Genomic DNA, 19072 nt, shown 5'->3' on the forward strand with positions numbered 1-19072 from the left:
ACCGCCCATTTGCATGACATTTTATACCAGTGTGCAATGGCTGGGTTCGGGCATTATTTAAAAAATATACACAGAAGGAAATTTAAGTTTTTTTCATCCTTAAATTTGTAATTTCTACGAAGTTTTTTCGATAGCATATTCCCAGTTTAGACATTTATGAGAGTCCAAAATAAAGACAAAAAGCGAATTATCGTTGATTTCATAAAAACACAAAGTTTGTTAGTACTGTTTCAAAATTTCATAACAGAAAGAAAACATACTTTTATTTCCATTGTCATTTCACAATAGTTGGGTCCATCCGACCCACGACTAGAAAAGTTACTACTTTTCACGACTATTGTTGTAACAACCTATTACGTTTGAAAAAAATCCTCGTAGGCACATTCCTACCTCAAGAACAATTACGGTTTACACATTTATAATGTTGAGATAAGACAAGGGCAAAATTTACACGGCCCCCTTTTTATATATATGTATACCATGAGCCCGTGTCTGGCTACTAATTGCTTTTTTTTTCGTTGCGAAGTGTTTAATATGCCGGTGCTTCGAAGAGTTCTGTCTTGCGTAGTTTGAAAAAATAAGTGTTCTGTCAGTGTAACGCCCCTGCACTTCTTGAAAACATGAAGTCATCATGACAGTTTACATCAGCGCCCATATATATCGCAGAAGCTGTAAAGGGTAAGAAAGAATTACGCATTAGGAAGAACCAGGAAATAAGTACCAGTGCATGATTTTGAGCGTTGCATATACAATTTAGAGTTAATTTAAACGTAGGCCGTCAGTGACAATTGAAGTCCCTCCTACTTTGAAGAAAACACGTTTGGAATAAAAAGCAACAAGCAGTAACCCAAACAAAACTTTAGTTCGAAGGCAGGTGCACCAGTTTCCAGAAGCACTAATTGTGGAAGCAGCATTTTGTTATGGATATGTTATTACAAATTGTATTTTAATCCCGTTTGTGCTAATACATGCGTTAACCACCACAATGTTGTACTCTTGCACTTGTATTTAATAGTAAATCTCTACTCTTGTTTCTGTACCGAGTTACGTGAACATTTTGTTATATTATTGATCATAGAACAAACAAGAGCGTGACCAGAAGCTCTTAATGTAGTTTTGTTACTGAAACACATGAATATATGTCTAAGAAATCAAATAGTTATTCAAAACTTGTTAAGGAGATACAGTTGTTACAATTGTAATTATACATGTAGGTCTTACTACAGTTACAGCAGCTGTGTTTATATTAAGAATTAATTGGGTGGTATATGAGTGTTACAAAAATTTCGTGTGTTTAAAAATGTGAAATTTTCCATTTGCATTTTCATATAGTTCGAAAACGAATGCCGGAGAAAAATGGGTCCCTGAACCGAAAGTGTTAAACAGAAAAAAATGAATCGAAACAGAAATATAACCCGTACAGTAGGTGCATGAGATTGCTGTCACTTTCGGTTGATATTGTATCAAAGAAAAAATATGCACACAGTGCCAAGCAGGTGATTTTCCTCATTTACCACCACATACTACATCTTAATCATTATCAGAGTGATTGCATCAAATTTACGGAACAGAAATACTATTAGCAACATACATACAATAAAATAAAAACACATTAATAGAATATATAAGTTAGTGTAAAAATTTATTACAAAGGCATTTAATGTATTACTTTTCTGAAACTGGCAACAACTTAACTCGTAAAAAAATCATTACTCATAATGAAACAGCACTTTTTGAGTGGCCTTGTATTTTGTCAATTCCACACCCCCATTTTGCAGTAACAGTGTAAAAATATTAAACTAATACATAGGTCACAATCTTAGAGTATTAGGAGCTTGGTTCTGAACTTTTTCAGTGGTGAGGATAGTACTTCAGAAGGTAAAAAACTAAACGTGTTCAGTGCTACCAGCAAAAAGCTGTCACATGTTATACATAATTAACAGTGCAGGGTGCATGTGTTGTCATGTTTCCATATGTTGTAGTTGGGACTTTCATTCTTGATTCAAAACGTTTCATGATTTTCTTTACCATAACAAAGGTTGTTGAAGGCATATTCACTGAATATTGTAATTGTTTCTTGCTGGCTGAAGATAGGTCTCCAGGGATTTATTTTCTTACTTGATACCATATTTTTTTATATATATTCTGGAGGAATACACACACATTCTTCTGAGTAACCCCACAACTATAGTTCATAACTAATGTAGTAGTGAATGAGTGTGTGATATGCTATTAAAAATTATTTTGCTGTTGTTATACAAGGTGTATCATAATTAATGGCGTAAACGCATACAGTTGAAATGCCATGATACTAAAAGCAAAAAAGTCTCAGTAAACATAGCGTTGACAATGCATACCTTAAGAGCCAAGAGCAATTTTTCATCGTCGATATTGTGAAGCAAACCTCTTCTACTGCAAGTTCTTTGCTTTCCATATTTTGGGAAATGATAGTGTGGACTAAAACAAGAAGAGTTATGAGCACGTGCTCATCTTCGCTACTTGGAAACACAATTCTTGTAATAAACAGTTGCTCATAGCTTTTGAGATATGCATTTTAGAGCAAATGTTTACTGGACATTTTTTCTTGTTTTGGTCCACACTACTACTTCCCAAAATGTGGAAAGCAAAGAGCTTCCAGTCGAAGAGATTGATGCTGGATACCCTCAAGTCATACAGTTATGCTTGCCTTAACTATGAGCCTATCAGGCAGAATGGCTCCCTAGATAATGTCACATCGAACATTTGCAAAGATGATGTAGTTTTAAATGTTGTTAAACCAGTACTCTCTGACCATCATGGAATTTTCCTAAAATTAATTGCATTCAAAAAAGAACAGGCTCAACCAATAGAATCCAGGACAGTGAGGCAGTTAAACCCATCAAATATAACAAATCTCACACAAAGACTTGTGATCATGGACTGGTGTAATGCTGTCATGGAAAATGAGTCATTAAGTGTTGCTTTTAATTATTTTTTAGACACCATTACCGCTATCTTTAATGAATATTTCCCCCTCATCATTAAACACAATAGACTAAATGCAAGGAGAAAACAGAAAAGAAAAGTAACTGACATGTATACACCTTATTTAAATAACTTAAGGATTCTGTTAAGAATTTACTGTGATAAATCTTGCTTGAATAATGAGTATAGACACTCATATTCCAATTTAAAAAAGCTGTACAGAAAAGAAATCATTTCTGCAAAGAAAAAAGCTAATGATAACTATATTTATCAGACCAGCTACAAATATAAAGCAGCATGGAAAATAGTTAAAGCAGAAACAGTGCTAATTGCAGAAAATTTACTGTTCCTCTAAGTGCAATTGAACTAAATATTAGTTTCATAAATTCTGGAGAATTAGCTATGACAGATGAAAGTTAGTTAGATGATAGTGAGGACAGACTTCCCAAATTGCAGGAAACAAAATTGACAGGAGACTTGCTAAAATTTGAATGAAGAACCATTTATCCTAAGGATATATTGGATGTAGTCAGATTACTAAGCAACTCCATAACTGAGGACACCCATGGTTTTTCTAATTTTACCATAAAGAAAATAATAGACACTATATGCATTCCACTGTTTTACTTAATCAATAGGATGTTTACAGAGGGAACATTTCCAGAGTGCCTTAAACTGACAATTGTATTGCCCGCATACAAAAAGGGAGACAGAAATCCAACCCAAAATTACAGACCTATAGCAATAGTACCACTATTATCTAAAATTATTGAAACATTAATGTAAGACCAATTAAACGATTTTTTGGAGTGTTACAACCTTCTCAATAAGGCTCAGTATGAATTCCGAACTGGGCTATCAACAATAAAATCAGTTCAGAAAGTTGTCTTATCAATATTACAAGGTTTTGAAAATAGGGAACATACCTATACAACTTTAGTTGATTTAACCAAGGCATTTGACACTGTCTCACATAGCATTTTAATTAAGAAACTAGAAAAATATGGAATAACTGAAACAGAACTATTACTGCTGAAATCATATTTGACAAACAGAAACCAAATGGTCTATATAAATTCAAACAACAAATCTGACCTTCTCAAGGTAAAATATGGAGCCCGCACAAAGATCTGTACTGGGACCATTCTTATTCATTGTGTATGTGAATGACCTGCCCAACACATTACCATATAAATCTGTAATGTATGCTGATGGCACAACTTTTATCATGCCATATAATGATGTGAATGTTGTAAAACAAATGAACATATCCATGATGGAAAAGGCAGCTCACTGGTTCCATAAAAATAGGCTGTCATTAAATAAAAATAAAACTGAACTCATCCTCTTTTCCCTTAGAGATATTAAAGATGGACCTAATGAATTCAGACATTCAGTAAAATTGCTAGGCATTTATCTTGATACCAAATTGTGCAGGAATACCCACACGGAAAAGCTGTTCAGTAAATTGGCAAGAGTTCTATATTTCCTTAGGAAACTGAATGATTGTGTCAGTAAGGAGTGCATATTTATGGCATACCACGCCTGTTTTCATACTCATCTTCATTATGGAATACTTCTTTGGGGAAACTATGCTGGGGCAAAATATGTTTTCCTCTGTTAGAAGAAAGCCATTATATGTATTTTTGGTGTGAGCAATTTAACTTCTTGGGGACAGTACTTCATTGAGCACAAAATTCTTGCAGTTCCAAGTCTATACATACTTAAAGCACTTATGCATGCCTAAGAGAATGCCCACATGTATGAAAGCAGGTCATACGTTCATTCATATGGAACCAGAAATAGGAACTTATTAGGCATTTCTTGTACACGTTTGAGTAAAATCCAAAATAATTTTTTACATGCTGGCAAAACATTTTACAACAATGCATCACATGGAATGAGGGAATTGTATGAGAATAGATTTAAAATGGTGATAGAGACATGGTTGAAAGAGAAAGCATTCTATAGGATAAGTGAATTCCAACATAATGAAAAAATATGATTCTCTATTATTATAAATGTGATTGTGATCAAAGAAACTGTAATTTATGTCATACAACCATACTGACCTTTTGTATAATCATATACCACATGTTAACTTTTGTATAATCATTTGTACCACAATCTGTATAACTATGAAACTACTGACGATGCCGATACAACACAACAGTTGTCTACAGGCAAATAAATAAATAAAAGTATCATAGATGAAAAATTGCTCATAGCTCTTGAGATATGCATTTGTGACCCTGTGTTTACTGAGACTTTTGTGCTTCTAGTGTCGTGTACTGTCAAATGTATGTGTTTACGCAGTTAATTATGATACATTCTGTATTGAGAGGTATGCAACACATGAAGAGTTGAGGATATGTGCGAGCTTTTACAGTCATGTGACTTCATCTGGCAGTATGATTGAAAGGGACAGAAGAGTGATGAAGGAAAAACACTGGCGAGCTTTAGGAAGTGTGGCAAGTCTTGAAAAAGTTGTCCAGAACTCCTGCTCAGGAGAGACTTACTGGACGGGATGAGAAGGAAAGACTGATTGTTGGGGATTGCACTGGATGAGATTTGAAAACCTGAGAGGCCAATTGTGGAAGATAGGGTAATAAGTAAGACAGAGATTACTGACAAAACATTGTGCAAAAATTAATAAGAGCAGAAACCCAAGTACGTTATATGTGATAGACATGAGGTGAGCAGGTGGAGGAATGGAGAGTTCAGAAAATAAAAGATAGAGAAAATGAAAAGAGTGTGAAGAAAGAAATAGTTAATTGCAATAACTGCTGAGACCAAGGAGATTAATGTAAATTAAGGCCAGATGGGTGGTGAGAACTAAGGATATGTTGCAACTCCCGTTCCCACCTGCATAGTTCTGAGAAACTGGTATGGGGGGGGGGGGGGGGTGTACGGGTGAACCAGATTGTACAAATGGTATGTGTGGTGAAAGAGGCGCCGAGGTCATGCTATAGAACATGCTCTGCAACAGGACATTGTGTGTTATGAGTATACACGCTATGTCTGTGCCCGTTGATAACTTGGTGCTAGTCATACCAGTGTAGAAGTCCAAACAGTGTTTAAGTAACAGTTCGTACACAGAACACACCTTTTTACAGTTGGGTCCTCCATCGATAGATTGTTTTGTCAGTTACAGGGCCGTAATAGATGGTATTAGGAGTGAACATAGGTCACAGTGGGAGCGGGCAATGGCGCAGGAGCCATAGAGTAGGAAAATGGATGCAGAAGAAGCATAGGATCTGATTATGATATTGTGGATATTGAGGAGGAGGAGCGGGGGGGGGGGGGGGAGGGGGGGCAGCGAAAAGGTATTCTAAGTGTTATGTGCAAAATGTCAGACAGAATGGACCTCGTTTCAGGACAAGATGTTAGGGAGTCCGGCCTTGTCAAAGTAGCTGATTGATACATTCAAGATCAGAATAGTATTGATTGACAGGAGGTGTACTCCAGAGCTGTTTCTTTAAAGGGATCAGTGAGTATTGTACGCGATGACCTAGACAATATGCTTTTGATTTAGGATGGTGGGTTAACAACGCCCAGTGATGGTTGAGGTTTGAGTAGTGGTGTATTGCTGTAAATAGTCTGATCCTGAAGAGATATGTTTGCTTTGAATTCAAAGGCTGTGTGGGAGGAAAAATTCGGGATGAAAAGGATGGCAACTGCCGAAATGTAAGTACTGTTTTGTCTACAGAAGTGTGTAGCTGACCATTATTGTGGATGAGCTCAACCTCAAGGAAAGTGGTTTGGGATTCAGAAAAGGACCATGTGAAATTTAGTTGAGAGGAGTGTATTTAGAGATCCCAAAAATTTAACAGGTCATTCTCACCAGAAATCCTTACGGCAAAGAAGTCGTTAGTGTATTTAAACCAAACCAGGGTTCAAGGCTAATGAGTCCCAGGAAAGTCCCCTCCAAGTGGTCCACGAAAAGGGTGGCAGAGAAAGAAGCCATCCTGGTTCTCGTGTGGCCATGCTCCTGATCTTTTGAATGTCTGCCCCTCAAAGGTAAAGTAGTTGTTCATCGGTATAAAGTTGGTTAAGGTATTTGAAGCAAACTTACACCACAGTCACCTTTGCAGATTGAAGTGGTACCCATTAATGTGTGCGTTGATTTTCCATTGTCCTTATTCTGCATTTTGACATGTCCTTGGAGATGGAAATAGGCTTTGTCTTTCTACAGAATATTCCGTGGTCATACTTTGTCAACTTCCATGTGAGCAAGAAATTCCAGAGGAAATGTTTGTCTTGCTAGCAGGTTAGCAGGAAGCAGCTTCTGAACTCTGATTGGAATGTATACCGCAGAGATAGGCTGGACAGTGAAGGGGGAGGCGTGTTTATAGCGATAAGAAGTGCAATAGTATCGAAGGAAATTGACGGAGATTCGAATTGTGAAATGATTTGGGTGAAGGTCACGGTTAAAGCAGGCTCAGACATGGTAATTGGATGTCTCTATAGGCCCCCGGGCTCAGCAGCTGTTGTGGCTCAGCACCTGAAGAATAATTTGGAAAATATTTCGAGTAGATTTCCCCACCATGTTATAGTTCTGGGTGGAGATTTTAATTTGCCGGATATAGACTGGGAGACTCAAATGTTCATAACGGGTGGCAGGGACAAAGAATCCAGTGAAATATTTTTAAGTGCTTTATCTGAAAACTACCTTGAGCAGTTAAACAGAAAACCGACTCGTGGCGATAATATATTAGACCTTCTGGTGACAAACAGACCCGAACTATTTGAATCAGTTAATGCAGAACAGGGAATCAGCGATCATAAAGCGGTTACTGCGTCAATGATTTCAGCCGTAAATAGAAATATTAAAAAAGGTAGGAAGATTTTTCTGTTTAGCAAAAGTGACAAAAAGCAGATTACAGGGTACCTGACGGCTCAACACAAAAGTTTTGTCTCAAGTGCAGATAGTGTTGAGGATCAGTGGACAAAGTTCAAAACCATGGTACAATATGCGTTAGATGAGTATGTGCCAAGCAAGATCGTAAGAGATGGAAAAGAGCCACCGTGGTACAACAACCGAGTTAGAAAACTGCTGCGGAAGCAAAGGGAACTTCACAGCAAACATAAACATAGCCAAAGCCTTGCAGACAAACAAAAATTACGCGAAGCGAAATGTAGTGTGAGGAGGGCTATGCGAGAGGCTTTCAATGAATTCGAAAGTAACGTTCTATGTACTGACTTGGCAGAAAATCCTAAGAAATTTTGGTCCTATGTCAAAGCGGTAGGTGGATCAAAACAAAATGTCCAGACACTCTGTGACCAAAATGGTACTGAAACAGAGGATGACAGACTAAAGGCCGAATTACTAAATGTCTTCTTCCAAAGCTGTTTCACAGAGGAAGACTGCACTGTGCTTCCTTCTCTAGATTGTCGCACAGTTGACAAAATGGTAGATATCGAAGTAGACGACAGAGGGATAGAGAAACAATTAAAATCGCTCAAAAGAGGAAAGGCCGCTGGTCCTGATGGGATACCAGTTCGATTTTACACAGAGTAAGCGAAGGAACTTGGCCCCCTTCTTGCAGCCGTGTACTGTAGGTCTCTAGACGAGCGTAGCGTTCCAAAGGATTGGAAAAGGCCACAGGTCATCCCTGTTTTCCAGAAGGGACGTCGAACAGATGTGCAGAACTATAGACCTATATCTCTAACGTCGATCAGTTGTAGAATTTTGGAACACGTATTATGTTCGAGTATAATGTCTTTTCTGGAGACTAGAAATCTACTCTGTAGGAATCAGCATGGGTTTCGAAAAAGACGATCGTGTGAAACCCAGCTCGCGCTATTCGTCCACGAGACTCAGAGGGCCTTAGACACGGGTTCACAGGTAGATGCCGTGTTTCTTGACTTCCGCAAGGCGTTTGACACAGTTCCCCATAGTCGTTTAATAAACAAAGTAAGAGCATACGGACTATCAGATCAATTGTGTGATTGGATTGAGGAATTCCTAGATAACAGAACGCAGCACGTCATTCTCAATGGAGAGAAGTCTTCCGAAGTAAGAGTGATTTCAGGTGTGCCGCAGGGGAGTGTCATAGGACCGTTGCTATTCACAATATACATAAATAACGTGGTGGATGACATCGGAAGTTCGCTGAGGCTTTTTGCAGATGATGCTGTGGTGTATCGAGAGGTTGCAACAATGGAAAATTGTACTGAAATGCAGGAGGATCTGCAGCGAATTGACGCATGGTGCACGGAATGGCAATTGAATCTCAATGTAGCGAAGTGTAATGTGATGCGAATACATAGAAAGATAGGTCCCTTATCATTTAGCTACAAAATAGCAGGTCAGCAACTGGAAGCAGTTAATTCCATAAATTATCTGGGAGTACGCATTAGGAGTGATTTAAAATGGAATGATCATATAAAGTTGATCGTCGGTAAAGCAGATGCCAGACTGAGATTCATTGGAAGAATCCTAAGGAAATGCAATCCGACAACAAAGGAAGTAGGTTACAGTACGCTTGTTCGCCCAATGCTTGAATACTGCTCAGCAGTGTGGGATCCGCACCAGATAGGGTTGATAGAAGAGATAGAGAAGATCCAACGGAGAGCAGCGCGCTTCGTTACAGGATCATTTAGTAATTGCGAAAGCGTTACGGAGATGATAGATAAACTCCAGTGGAAGACTCTGCAGGAGAGACGCTCAGTAGCTCGGAACGGGCTTTTGTTGAAGTTTCGAGAACATACCTTCACCGAAGAGTCAAGCAGTATATTGCTCCCTCCTACGTATATCTCGCGAAGAGACCATGAGGATAAAATCAGAGAGATTAGAGCCCACACAGAAGCATACCGACAATCCTTCTTTCCACGTACAATACGAGACTGGAATAGAAGGGAGAACCGATAGAGGTACTCAGGGTACCCTCCGCCACACACCGTCAGGTGGCTTGCGGAGTACGGATGTAGATGTAGATGTAGAATTTTGTATGGATAACAATGTAGGATGTTTTGCAGAATTTTATGCAGTGTAATTATGTGGCCAAAGCTTCTACAGGTGTCAGATCTTTTGGAATTTTGTTATCATTTTCTATAGACCGTTAAGCAAATCATTTTCTCTACATCCATAGCAGACATCTGACCAATGCCGTTTTTCATACATTCAGTATCTGGAACTTTTGCATATCTACTGGCACACAGTCGCTGTTCTTGTAAAAGAGCTGTACCAGCGGCGTGCAATCATTCATGGTGACAGTTACGTTTGGTATCTTGGGCGCAATCTGAGGAACAGACGTGTGCCATGTGTCTGTTGGTTTGCATATTCAGATGTTTAAAGAGCCATAAATTTGGCCATATCTTCGATAATCTCTTTCTCTCTCCCCTCCCCCCCCCCCCCCCTCTCTCTCTCTCTCTCTCCAAGACATTCCCTCTTGCACCAATAAAATGCTGTTCAAATTTCATGTCAATCTGAGCAGTGATTTTCTTTCTACAGTGTTTTGAAACTGGAGCTGTGGTTATGGACGCCCTGTGTGTAAACACAAACTAGATTAGAAGCTTGCACCTTCTACACACAATTACAATGTGCAATGATGGCAATTTATTTTCAACCACTCACAAGCAGTTAGCTTTTAAAAGCAAAAGATAATCTTTGTTATAAGTTCATAGGTATTTACTTATTTAGTGTATGATTTATAGAATTATTCGAGGGTTGGAACTTTAATAGTGGCAGCTATTTATTTACAACTCATATAAAATAGATACATGGTTCAAAGTTTTACTGACCTTCAAAGTAGTCACCAGCTTTGTGTGTAACCTGATGTCAGTGATGTGGAAGTCGTAGGATACCCTTAGCAGTGCCAGTTGGGTCGACAGTTCAAATGGTGTGATCTGTTGCCTGACAAATTTGTAGAAGTTCTGAAGCGAATGCCATGAAGTGCTCCCTTCAGTTTAGAAATTGAGTTGAACTCATGAGGGCTTCAGTCAGGGGAGCGCAGTAGATGGTATAGCACGTAGCAGCCCCATCAGTCAAACAAATCAGTAACAGCTGCACTGTACGTGCTTGAGCATTGTCCTGCAAATTGATGGTCTGGTCTTGCAGAAAGTGTCATCACTTCTGTCTCTTAGCTGGTTGTTGGTTGTGTTCCAAAAATGAACAGTATAGAGACAGAAGTGATGACGCTTTGTGCAGAACCTGACCATCATGTTGCATGACAATGCTCAAGCACATACTGTACAAGCTGTTATTGATTTGTTTGACTGATGGGGCAGCTAAGTGCTATACCATCTACTGCATTCCCCTGACTTAAGCCCTCGTGAGTTCAACTCGATTTATAAACTGAAAGAAACACTTCACGGCATTCACTTCAGAACTGCTACAGATTCATCAGGCAATAGACCACGCCACTCAAGCTGTCAACACAACTGGCACTGCTAAGAGTATCCTACGACTTCCACATCGCTGGCAACGGGCTATACACAGTGCTGGTGACTACTCTGATGGTCAGTAAAACTTTGAAACACCTATCTATTTTGTACAAGCTGTAAATAAATAGTTGCCACTATTAAAGTTCCAACCCTCGTGTTTTACAAGTACAAACTGATGCAAGATAAGATAATATGAAACTGGAACCAGTTGATTGCTGTAGGTGTTGTGTCTGCAAGGTGTTTCCAGGTACTCATGAATTTTCTTTTTGTGCAGTCTTGCTAAATGAGGTTCAATGTTTCTTTCATAGTTGCGCAGTCACATTGGTCATCATAGGTCATTGCCATTTATCTAGTGTTGCTTTGGTCATTTCGTGGTCAGTTCCGACACAGTTGAGGGAGTTCCACAATTTTCTTTGCAGATTCACTTCCGGGGCTTGAATGGTCAGATGTGTTTTATGTTTCTTCTTCTGACCATGAATTGAAATCCACTGATTTCTCCAGTCTACTCTTAGTTTATATTCTCAGGCAAGTTGGTCACTGTTAACCCATATTGGTTCTCAATACTTTAACTGAGTGCACAGTAATGGACACTTTACATTAATTGGTATCCAATGCCATGTTGCGTCTGAGTATGGGTTTTTCACTGGATTGAGTGACGTGTGCTTGTGCTAAAAGGATTTCAACCTGTTGATCGAAATGACAGGGAGACTTGCTTGTCCAACTTATATTTCCCAAGGTGGATATGTAGGATTGGAGGATGAGGAGGAGAATAAGCTTCTCAGAAAATAAAGATAACTTCTAAGTTTTATTCAGAATCTCAGTTACAGAAATGACTTCCCTAGCAGAAGTACCTTCACACTAGTAGCCAAGCCGTTCTCAATAAGACAGCGATTGTTTATCACAGTTTTGTCTGGTTAATGAAACCCTCATGTAAGTTCTAAGACAAGCAGAGTTCTTCAACTTTTATATTCCCAGCAAATCCAGATTGTAAATAGGGTCTGAATACTTCCTTTCCTTTTTTAGTATGTTTCTTCTCCTCTTGTTTTGCCTTTGTATGTGAGGATTTAGAACTGCGTCAGGTCTGTGTCTTTTAGCTGTTCTCCTTGTTCACTGTCCGGCTTCATTCCTTCGCCACATGTGTTCCTGTTTCTATGCGTTTGTGCGCTGATGACCATGTTGTTTAGCGCCCAAAAACCTCAAACCACACACACACACACTAGTTCTGAACTAGAAGTATCAATGGGGACAATAGGAGGTTGGTGCTTTTAGAGGAGCTAGATGTCAGAACCAAAGAAACAGACTGCTTTTACTTAAACTGTTTTAGGGAAGAGACAGCAATTATAAATCAGGCTGATTGGATGATGCTTTGTATATGTGTGCTCCCAAAAGTCAATCCAATTATTTATACTTTCTTCAATAACTAAGAGACCAAAAAGCTCAGAAAATGTACAGGCAGTTCCGCATAATGTGAATAGCCTAATATTGCATTAACACTTCAATATGCTGAAACAATGTTTTTGGCAAGTGGTAGTATGCCAAGGAATTTGCTACTTTCCTTCTCAGTTCTTATGCTCCATCTTTAATGACCTTATCACCAATGGGACATTAAACCTCTAATCTTCCATTTCCATGACTAATATTTTGCTATATCATCAGCAGTGCAGCTTTTTTTATATCTAGTGCGATATTTAATCAACTGTGATTTCACAAATGGAACTATGCATCTTATTTAGCAGCATTCTGAGAGCCACTGAAAATATTTGCATTTTGCATCACAGGACTTTACTGGAAGAATGGTATGAGAGGCCACTTACAAGGATGCAGGCACAAAGGGGATTCAAAAACTGTAGAAAAAAAATGGTTTAAGAAGTAACCGAGATATAGATGTGAGTGGTCCTGCCTCTTGTGTCCATAACTTCTTCTAATGAGGAGGCGGCTTTCCCGTAGTCCACAACTCTAAACACACTCTCTTGTCACAGTGTCACTACGTCCATGAAATAATGTGATTTATAAGGTGACAATATACATGGATCACACACCACCACCCGCACATTTTGCTCATGTTCCACAATTGACTTCTTGCTGCTACTTCACTATGGTATTGTAACATCTCAGAGGTTGGCAAGGGGTGCTGAAAAAATATGCCATTTGCCAAAAGGCTTCCAATATCTGCCAGCTGAGGAATGGAGGGAGACTTTTGATCTGCCATGGTATAATTAGAGTTCTTCGTAGTACACTGATGTGCAAAACTTAAGGACCAAAGTAACGTTCGCATGATGTGTCCCTGCCAAGTAACATAGGCTTGATGAAGCTTGAACCATACATAGAAAACACTGCTACAGCATTGTACAGAAGGTAATTGAAAGACATACACAATGAACTGAAAAGGAATGGCACTTTTATTCTAAGTCAATAATTACACTGATTTCACCACGATTTATGGTCCCCTGCCCTTTATAAAAGTCAGGAAATCGTTCTTTGTAGGGTATGTGATCACCATAGATGGCGAAGTATGCTCTGCAATGTGCTCCCATGCTGCCAACAAAGTTGGTAAGGAGTTCATGTGGTAGCACGTTCCATTCCTCCACCAGTGCAGTGGACAACTGCTGGGTGGTTGTTGGTACAAATGGACATACTGCAATACATCTCCCCAAAGCATACCACATATGCTTAATGTGATTTAAGTCCAAGGTACCAGCAAGCTAGACCACACACCAAATACGAGGGTGGTTTGAAAAGTTCTTGGAATGGAATAGAAAAAAAGTTCTTAAATCACTGAAACTTTTTTAATATTCAATTTAATCTCCTTGTAGATTAAACCACTTGGTCCAATGACATTCCAGTGCCTGATCCCATCTTGAAAATGAGTTTTCTCCAAGCTTACAAAATAGTTGTCAACTCCGGCTATCAATTCTTCGTTTGAAGTGAGTGTTCGTCCACCAAGAAAAATTTTCAGTTTTGGAAAGAGATGGAAGTCCAACAGAGCCATATCAGATGAGTAAGGTGGGTATGGCAACAACTCATTCTTTGGTTCGTGTAATTTTGCCATGGCAACACCGTGTGCGGGCACTCATTGTCTTGATGGAAAATGACTTTCTTCCTTGCTAAAATTGGCCTTTTTTGCATATCGTTTTTGCAAATTGTCCAGGAGGTTGGCATAGTAGTTTCCAGTAATTGTTTACCTAGTGGGGAGATAATCTACAAACAGAATCCCCTTCGCATCCCAGAACACTGATGCCATGACCTTTCCCGCCGAAGGAATTGTCTTTGCTTTCTTTGGTGGTGGATAATCAGCATATTTTTCCACTGCTTTGTCTCTAGGCTCTAGTAGTGCATCCAAGTTGAATCTGTGGTTACAAACAGGCGCAAAAAATCTTGTTCGTTTCTCCTAAAACAGGCCAAACATTGTTCTGATATGTCCATTCTCGTGCGTTTTTGATCCAGCATCAAGAGTTGCAGAACCTGTCTTGCAAATAGTTTTTTCATTTCTAATTCTTCACTTAAAATGTGATATCCCCTTTCAAATGAAATCTGGCAAGCATGAGCAATTTCACGCACTTTCAGTTGGTGATCCTCCACGACCATTTTGTGCACTTTTCCATTGTTTTCTGGAGTAGTGCCACATCTTGGCTGACCACTGTGGATCATCATCTAAGCTCTCCCGACCAAATTTGAATTCATTTGCCCAGTTGGAAACAGTTGAATATGAAGGAGCAGAGTCCCCCAGCATATTCTGAAAATCGGCATGAATGTCCTTTGCTTTCATACCTTTCTTTACAAAGTACTTAATCACTGCTCGAATCTCAATTTTTCCAATCTTCGCAAATCACTACACGGGTACAACAACAGAGCTACATCACCACCAGAGCTCTCTTCCAGGAACACTGACTTGGCATGTGTTCATAGGCAACAGTCCAATGAATATCACGTGAACAACTCATTGCGCTCGCGCTGACCTCTTGTGGTGAGTCCAAGAACTTTTCAAACCATCCTTGTATCCTCACGTTTCAAGAGCTTCTCCACATATTTAATTCGATGCAGTCATGCATTGTCATCCACAAAAATGAAGTCAGGGCTGCATACACTCCTGAAAAAATTGCACATGGGGATGGTGTGCAGTGCCATAGTAACATTGAGCAGAGAGCATACCATGTCTGAAGAGTTGGAGGTCAGTAAACTCTTGCAATATAGTGCCTCTCCACACCACAATACTTGGGCCACCAAAACAATTATGTTGGACAATGCTGAACGTGGCCTCATATGACGAGAGGCGGGAACACATAATGAGCCCAGGAACATTGTTGGACATGATCATTGTGATTGTCAAGGTGTTATGCTTAGGGGGATACTATGTTACATGGGCGTACTGACCTCCAAATTTTTGAGCACAGTACTCCTTCTCCATGTTCATCTTTTGAACAGTGAAGGTGCAGGATGTCTTGGAACGAGAGGATACTAAGTGAATGCACTGACCTGGCTGTTCCCCTCAACTTAAATCCCATCGAGCGGGTGTGGGTTGTGTTGGGGAGACATATTGCAGCATGTCCACCTGCACCAATGACTGTCCAGCAGTTGTGGAGGAATGAAATTGCCTACCACAAGAACTCCTTGCCAACTTTGTGGCCAGCATGGGAGAAAGTTGCAGAGCATGCATTGCTGCCCATGGTGATCACACACACTATTAAGTATCGTGTCCCATCTTTTGTAATTTCCAGGGGCCATCATAAATTGTGGTGACTTCAGTGTAATTTTTGTCTTTGAATAAAAATGTAATTTCTGTTAGTCTCATTGTGTATTTATTTCAGTTATCTTCTGTACTATTTTCCAAATATCCTTTCTATATGGCTCATCGAGCTTCTTTACTTGGAAGTGACACATCACGTGAAAATTACTTTTGTCCTTAAGTTTTACATACCAGTGTATGTAATAGAATAATTAGTAAAATGGAAAATTATCTAACAGAATAATTAGTGAAATGGAAAATATGTATTACACTATTTCATCAACTTTATTTACTTGTCAGAAATGCCTTAACTGTAAGATATGAATATCCAACTTATTTTGGTGTCAAATATTCTAGGGTTTTTGATACAGCTGAACTGCTTCCAAGATCCAGGTGATAGAACAGATGAATAGCATTGGCACAGCTTCCCTTTATCATATTTTGTAGTTTATTTTCAGTGTGTGGGTTAAGAGATATTTTAACATAGAAATAGTGTAGAGGATATTTAAGACAATGCCAGTGTCTGCAGCAAATTGTGAACATATGTTCAGATGAAAAAAAAAATCTACTTAAAGTCAAGTATAAGTGAAAACGCATTTTCCGATTTAGCCACGTATCTTGTCAACAGAATATGACACTGCTGTTAAACTTGACCTCAGCAACACAATAAATGCAAGGGAATTAAAATTAAAATTATAGCTCTATTAATAACTACCCAAGCAATTAAATAAAAATTCAGAACATGGTAAAAATTAAACATTCCTCTGAACCAAGGCTCAAATCATTACTGGTGTCGTTTGTTTTTAAGTAAAGAAGACATAACTTGAATCAATCTAATAATCTTCTCAAGTTAGTTGGGTCCACCACCACAGTGCAATGAACATGAATGGATGCATTAGTTGTAAACAGAGTAACAGTCCAGGGAAGCCTACAGAACCAGGGTGATACAAGTAATGCAAATGGTATAACAGTAAGATCATCCGAAAGGGAAACTATATTAAAATCTGACCGCACAAGTATTTAATGACAATTCCCTTTGCTCGTAGTGTTGGCGCTTTTCCCCTTTAGCACCCTTATTTTAAAACTGTGAAATTAATGTGTTCCCATTAAGAGTTAGCATTAAACTGTTGAAAGCTGAATTCCTGCCACTAAACCAGATACCAATTAATTAACCAACAATCTAAAAGCTAAACTACACTAACAGTTACAACATTAATCAAATAACAAAATCTTAAAGGGAAGTGGCGTACTAGATTTCAGCAACTAGGCATAATTCTCAGTAGCCACTTGCATCTCAGTAATGAACAGTTTGACAAAAGAATGGTGGGATCACTCGGCTTCATTGCAAGTAAAGGCTTGGTGTGAGCTTATCTACATCCAAATGTGTTCACACATAAAGTAGGCCAGCAAAGCTGCCCCCAGTCACCACAGCAGTAGCACATGCTGACCTCTACAAAGTAATATAATACAAGAACAACAGAAATTAAACCCACTGTTTGAAGACACTTACAACAAACACTGACATGCATTAATATGGTAACCTGGCACCCAAGACAAATTGTATGCGGTGGTCTCTCATCGACTAGAATACACAGATTGGCTAACAGGGCCCAGCGAACTACGATAAGCAGCAGTAATGTTCACTAACAACCTCACGTACATTTTCCACTGCATGTCCAGCTGCACTCCTCAGTTGTGCAGTATCAGAGCTATAAAACATCAGCATCAGTATATCTGTCAGCCAAACCATCATCAGATTTCAGCTATATAAAATGTTACCATCACTCACCATCAGCCAGTTCCTTGCAGTACTCTTTTAACAACCTTGTATCATGTCGTACATGTTGTGCCATTCACTGCTGCTGGTCATACGTTTTTCTGACAGCTCGTTTCAACCGACTCCATGTCCACCTCCTCCTGCCACCACCATCAGATGGCGCACATGTTTGGTCATCCTGCACCGCGCAACGATGTGCCTATACCCTGATACAAGCAAAGATGTGGCAACTTACAGCACATACTCCTCCCTCCTGCCGCCCTCACACACACACGGAGGTTGGGGCCCACATCTGCAAGGTGTGACTGCCGCGTTGTTAACTATTTATGGCTGTAGACACTGGCTTCACATGGTAGAGATGAGATGAGCTCTAATTGTTTTCTTTCTCCTTTGGTCGAACAATAACAGGATGATAGATGTTAAAATTCTTATGATTTCCCAAGATTCAGTCTTCCGTAGTAACAATTTCTTCACAGTGTTAAAGCTGCCTTATTAGTTACTCCCAGGATATGCACAATCACCAATCTGGTCGGGGTATGACTGCTGAATTGTTGTCTCTCTGCTTTTCCACCTGATGGGCTTTTCTGATGTTATTTCTGGCTCACCTCCACTGTGTAATGATTTACCTAGTGGTTGTCCTCTCCAGCAACAGGTCGTCTATGAACCACAAATTACTCAGTGGGGTTGTAATCTTAAAACTGAGGAACAACTTGGTGTGTCAGTGGGGGTGGGGGGCTGGCTCAGTGACTCTCATGTTTTATTGTATTAAAGGCCAACTTTAGCTAGGATTGTGAATAATCTGTCACCCATTGATCCCTGCTATGTAGCTTATTAAAGCAGAGGACAAATTCTGTTTCACTCCTTCGTCATAAGATGGATTGGGATCATATGTGTGGGTTGTATTATGACGGATATCAAAGTCAGTATGAAAGTTCTTGAACTCCTTCAGTGTTTGGTTGGCCTGCCTATTCCTGCTATGTTTTTAAGAGAGGAAATGGCAGAACTGGATATGGTAGTCCTTCTAGGGAAGAACCACATGAAATGTGAAAATTCATCTACACACATGAGAATATAGCAGTTCCCTTCCCTAGATCTTGATAACTATCCCACAAAGTTGACATAAAGCCTGTCAAATATCCTTTCAGCCAGGTTAGATGCTGGTTTGCTTTCAGCATGTCTTACACACGTAATTCTGTTGCGAATGTCGGCATCCATCTAAT

General features: G+C 39.3%; 1 protein-coding gene across 1 annotated transcript in view; it reads left to right on the plus strand.

Annotated features, from left to right (window-relative positions):
* Positions 1–288: 288 nt before the first annotated feature.
* The window catches only part of LOC126355169 (gastrula zinc finger protein XlCGF57.1-like), a 60497-nt gene continuing 41713 nt past the window's right edge, over positions 289–19072 (plus strand). Inside the window, exon 1 of the mRNA XM_050005380.1 lies at positions 289–678. The gene's annotated coding sequence lies outside the window, so the exon portion shown is untranslated. The remainder of the gene's footprint in view (positions 679–19072) is intronic.

This window comes from Schistocerca gregaria, chromosome 3 (assembly GCF_023897955.1).
Source record: "Schistocerca gregaria isolate iqSchGreg1 chromosome 3, iqSchGreg1.2, whole genome shotgun sequence".
NCBI classification, from domain to species: Eukaryota; Metazoa; Arthropoda; class Insecta; order Orthoptera; family Acrididae; genus Schistocerca; species Schistocerca gregaria.